The sequence below is a fragment of the Theropithecus gelada genome, chromosome 6 (assembly GCF_003255815.1).
Source record: "Theropithecus gelada isolate Dixy chromosome 6, Tgel_1.0, whole genome shotgun sequence".
Taxonomy (NCBI): Eukaryota; Metazoa; Chordata; class Mammalia; order Primates; family Cercopithecidae; genus Theropithecus; species Theropithecus gelada.
In genome coordinates this window covers 171,452,843-171,458,842 of record NC_037673.1, presented here as the reverse complement: position 1 = coordinate 171,458,842, position 6,000 = coordinate 171,452,843, and positions in this window count along the sequence as shown.

Below are 6,000 nucleotides of genomic sequence, written 5' to 3'. Positions count from 1 at the left end.
TAGGAGGTATAACAAGAACTATGTATAGAAGATTGGAAAGAGCTACAAGGGCATTCTAGGAGCGGCCCGCTAGGCGAGGTGTCTCTTGGGGTAGACTTACATTTCCATAACTGGTTTGGCATTAGGTAAGCTGTCTTGCCCGCGCAAGTCACCTGGGTGATTCTGTCTGACGGAGGTTCAGATATTTGTCCTCCGCTGCAGTCACAAGGCTGGCCGTATCGTTTTCGTATTAATTCTCTTGCTTTACGAGGATCACCAAAACCTGCATAGACTGTCACTATGCTATATAGAGCGATTATTTTCCAAAGGAATCTCATTTTAGGCTTCATTTTCTGAAAAACAAAAAGGAAGAAACTTCTCAGGGAGATTTATTTTCCCTGGACTGACAATGGTTATGATTTATTTGTCTTACCAATCTTTCAGGCAGCCATCTGGCTGCATCATTTTTTTGTGAGAAGATGCATACTGAGCCTCTTCCCCAAATTAAAACTGGATCGGGGCCATGCCATGAATTATCAAGTGGATCTTTCCATTTTACCATTGCAAACTGTTTTTGAGATTCAGGATGCCAGAAACGATCGGCAGCCGATTTTCCATGACTGTCCAAATTTAAAAAATTAAGGATAAACAGGGCATGATTGAGTATGTTTCTGGGGGTACCCTTCACGGGGTACCAGCTCCCCCCTTTTAATTTTGTGATAACAGTTTTTAATGACAGATGGGCTCTTTCTACTATACCTTGTCCTTGGGGATTGTAGGGAATGCCTGTGGTATGTTTAATTTGTAGGGTATTGCAGAATTGTAAAAAGGTTTTGGCTATATAACCAGGGCCATTATCTGTTTTGATTTGTTTGGGTATTCCTAAAATAGAAAAGCAGTGTAATAAATGAGCTATGACATGTTTAGTGGCCTCTCCTGTTTGGAGAGTTGCACTAATGAATCCACTATAGGTGTCTATGCATACATGGATATATTTTAGTTGACCAAATTCTAAGTGGTGAGTAACGTCCATTTGCCAAATTTCGTTGGGGATGAGTCCTCGGGGGTTAACTCCTAGATGGGGAACAGGTAAATACGTTATGCAGTTCGCGCATTGTTTAACTATTTGTCGAGCTTGTTCTCTGGTAAGTTTAAACATAAGCCTTAAGGTTTGGGCGTTTAAATGATGTAAGGCATGTGCTTTTTGTGCTTGTTGCAAATTGTCTGTAATGACTGTGGCTATGGTTTTTGTTGCCGTGTCAGCTGTTGCATTACCTTGTGTTAAAGGTCCCGGTAATCCTGAATGTGCTCTGATATGTCCAAGGAAAAAGGGAGTAGTCCTTTTTTGAATAAGTTGTTGACATTGTAAAAATAGGTTAGCTGAGTCTGAAATATGTTTAATTTGAGGCACGGTCTCTAAGAGGGGTATTGAATGAGCCAGGTAGGCGCTGTCTGTGTAAATGTTAAGTGGCTGACAAGGAAAAGCTGATAATGCTGCAATTATAGCTTGCAATTCGACCAGCTGAGCTGATGTATAAGTGGTCTGGAATTTAACGATTACATTATTGTAGGTGTAAGCGGCAAGTCCTGTGGAAGATCCATCAGTGAAAATTAGTAATGCGTCATTGAGAGGTTCTTTACTGGTAATATGGGGAAACACAAACGCATGAAGTTTGCAAAATTGAATGAGTTTGTTAGGTGGGTAATGGTTGTCAATTGTGCCAGTGTAAGAAGCGCAAGCAATTGGCCAGGCTTCCGTATTTTGTAACAGCCAATGGATGTGTGATTGAGTGTAGGGCTGTATAATGGTAGAGGGTTCTATTCCAAAGTACTTTCTACTGTTTTCTCTTCCCAAGATAATTAGATCAGCTATGGCATCATAATAAGGCAACAAAACCTTTTTAGGGGAGGAGGGCAGGTGTACCCACATAATGGGATTGTTCTGCCAGAATAAGCCAGTAGGGGTTATTGTTGTGTTAAAAATAATGAATATTAATGGCTGAGAATAATCAATACTGGTAACAAATTGTGTTGCAATGGCATATTCTACCCGTTGGAGTGCTATTAATGCTTCTTTAGTAATGGACCTGGGGGATTTTGGATTAGAGTCTCCTTTTAATATATTAAAGAGAGGTTTTAACTCTCCTGTAGTGAGTTTTAAGTATGGCCGAAGCCAATTTATGTCTCCCAGTAATTTTTGGAAATCATTTAAAGTTTTTAAATGATCACGACGTATAACGGCCTTTTGATTAATGATTTTGGGTCCATTAATTTGAAAACCAAGATAGGTGTATGGATCTTGTAATTGTACTTTTTCTGGGGCTATTTGTAGTCCGGCTACTGTTAACTCTTGTTTGAGTTGGGCAAAGCACTGTAAAACTTGTTCGCCAATTTCTCCTGCTATTAAAATATCATCCATATAATGTATAATATACATTTGTGTCCATGTTTTTCTGACTGGCTCTATAGCAGCAGCTACATATTTTTGACACAAGGTAGGACTATTGGCCATACCCTGAGGTAAGACTTTCCATTGATAGCGCTTCATTGGTTGTCTAAAATTTGTAGATGGAAGACTAAAGGCAAATCTTTTTTGGTCAGCAGGGTGAAGGGGAATTGTAAAAAAGCAGTCTTTAAGGTCAATAACGATTTTAAAATATTTTTGAGGAATCGCAACCGGTGAAGGCAATCCTGGTTGTAAGGCACCCATAAGGATCATAGTGATATTTACTGCTCTTAAATCTTGTAAGAGTCTCCATTTACCAGACTTCTTTTTAATAACAAAAATAGGTGTATTCCAAGGAGAGTTACTTTCTACAATATGTCCTGCTACCAGTTGTTCCTGCACTAACTGTTGGGCAGCACTTAGTTTATCATTGAGTAAAGGCCACTGATCAACCCAAACAGGCTCATCTGACTTCCAAGTAATGGGGTCAGCACACCTTTGGGGTGCAGGTATGTCAGTGGCCTGAGCTAAAAATTTCCAAACCCCTTTTTATCAAGTTGTCCTGAAACCAGTATAGGCTGTGGAATACCGTTTTCTCCTTTTCCAAGACCTTTACCAGGGGTGTATCCTTGAGTTAACATTTGTGCAGTAACTATATCATTTGGACTACACATTATAATTTTCATTTGAGAAAGCAGATCTCGCCCCCAAAGGTTAACAGGTAGGTAAGGGATGACAAATGGCTTAATAAGGCCTGAATTGTTTTCTTTATCTGTCCATGTTAGGTATTTAGAACTTTGTTTAGGATTACTGCTTTGCCCAATTCCTCTCAAGTGAGTTAAAGTCTCTGTAGTAGGCCAATGAGAGGGCCAATCTTCCTGTTTAATGATAGTTACATCAGCCCCTGTGTCTATTAGCCCAGTAAATGCCTTCCCGTCTAACCATAAGGTTAGAGAGGGTTTTTGATTTGTAATTGGTTGCACCCAATATATCTCTGATGATCCGAAACCTTTTATATTTTTATTAGAGGGTTGGATATTATTATCTGTTTTAACCAAAGGTAGCAGGATTAACTGAGCTATTCTAACTCCTTGAGGGACAGTAATAATACTATCAATAGCTCTGGCCATAATTTTAATTTCTTCTTCATAATCATTATCGATAACTCCAGGGAGGACTTGTAAGCCTCTCATGGTGACACTACTTCTTCCTAAAAGTAGTCCAAAAGTGTTAGGTGGTAAAGGTCCATATATTCCGGTATTTAAGGTTTGTGGTCCCATTTCAGGTGTTAGTACTGTGTGGGAGGTGGAACTGAGGTCCAGTCCTGCACTTCCTGGGGTTGCTCTACTAAGTTTTGAAATGGATTGCTGTTGCTGGCTGGAACAAAGCTGACTGCCCCATATGCTTGTTTCGGGGCCTGGGGCTGGCCCCTCATCCCGTTTCCCTGCCTGGGGGATAAAGGATTTCCTTGACTGTCAGTTTTAGATTTACATTCGTTTGCCCAGTGCCTTCCTCTTTTACACCTTGGGCAAAGGCCTGGGAGTTTTGCTTCTGGATTCTTATTTTGGTTTTCATGGCAATCTTTTGCAAAGTGTCCCCTTTTACCGCACTTAAAACATCCCCCTTTATCTTTACCTTTGTTAATGAGGAAGTCTCTTACTGTTTGGCCGCCAAAGGCGGCGGCCATTGCTAGGCCTTGTTGATATGAGGGCCCAATATCTGAACAAAGGCGAATGTATCCTGTTAAATCTGTTTTCTTTCGATAAGGTCTGATTGCCGCTTGGCAGGCAGGGTTAGCGTTTTCATAAGCTAACTGTTTAACATAATCTACACCCGTTTCTGCATTTCCAAAGGTTCTACCTGCCGTGGTCATAAGTCTATGCACAAAGTCTGAAAATGGCTCATCGGGTCCTTATTTAACCGCTGTGAGCGAGGCCCCTGGATCTCCTTTAACGGGAAGTTTTCTCCAGGCTTTTGTGGCGGCAGCCTGGATTTGTGAGAACAATCCAGGATCATATTGCATTTGGGCCCGAGTGTCTGCATAATTACCTGAACCAGTTAACATATCAAAATCCCAACCGTTTCCTGCCTGTTGATTTCTTTTAGCTGTATCTCTACAATTTTCAAAGAACTCTGACTTCCAAATTAAATGGTCTCCCCCAGAAAGGACTGCCCTAACTAAGGTATTCCAGTCTGTAGGAGTAAGCCAATTATCGGCTACAGATTCTACTATAGCAAGAGTATATGGAGCAGTAGCCCCATACTGAGAGGCAGCAGTCTTTAACTCTTTTATAGTAGTAAAGTCAAATCCAGTATGATGTCTCCAAGCCTGTCCCTGTTCATCTATGGTTTCAGTGACCGGAAAAACGTCTTTGGGGGAGGAGTCTTCTCTATGTCGGCTAGCAACCAACCCCCCTCTTGGAACATGTTGTCCAGGCCACTGAGGTGGGCGCAAGGAACCCTCCATAGCGTCTGAGTTGGGTATTTTTTCATTTCCTGTCTTTAGCTTTTGGAGCCTAATTATCAATGATTGATGTAACTCTTCAAGTTTAATTTGTTCTTCTAGTTGAGCAATTTTTTGTTTTAATTCTTCTTTGGGATCTATTGCTGCCATAACAATGGGCGCAGAAGCCTCATTATGTGTCTTATTATATGGGGGCGGGTATGAAGTAAAGGGAGGCAGATCAGGGTTGTGATATTTAGCCGCCTCTTCCTCTAAATCATCCCAATTTATGTCTGATTGATTAGGCTTATTAATTTCCTCCTCTTTTTGAAGCATCTGTGAAATTGGGTATTTTTTTTGGTTTGTTTTCATGTGGCATTTCTTTGTCTGTTACAGAAGGAGACTTAATTTCCTCATGATCACTTTCGAGGGAAATGAGATCCTCCTCCGTATCTTGCGGAGGCTTTGCAAGGTTAGAGCGGGAGCTAACCTTTAAAATATGCTCTGTCTGAGCGACCGCAGCCATGACTTGCGGATCGGCCTCCTTCTTATCTATTAAATCTCTAATGAGGTTCCAATAATAGAAGGCGGTCACAGGAATTTTTTCTGGCCCAAAAGTATTATAATAGTCCTGAAAACAATCCCCTACTCTACGCCATCTTTTAATATCAATAGTTCCTTCCTGTGGGAACCAAGGGCAAGTGTCTTTTACAAAATCAAAAAATTTAAACAAATCATTACCTTTAACCTTTACTCCTCGTATCTTTAAAGCCTCTTTTAATTGTCCTACATAAATTTGATGCTGACTTAATTCTTGTCCCATTTCGGACGCGCCACTTACCTTTGATTCTGACGCGGCAGGTTCCCACGGTGATCGGAAGAGTTTAATTTCTTTTGTCTTTGTTAGCGGTTGACCGTCCTTTGGCGTCCTCTTCCTCACGGAGTCCCTCGTTTCCAGGTCCCTGTTCGGGCGCCACGTATCCCGGCCCGCGGGATCGTCGAAGCAGGCCCTGGAGGAGGGAGTGGGAATTTGGGGAACAAGAGACACGAGAAATGGAGACAAGACAGTGCTCTGATCAAGTCTCGTTTAATGGCGGTAATGCAATGCCTTATATACACTTGGAGGGGAAGG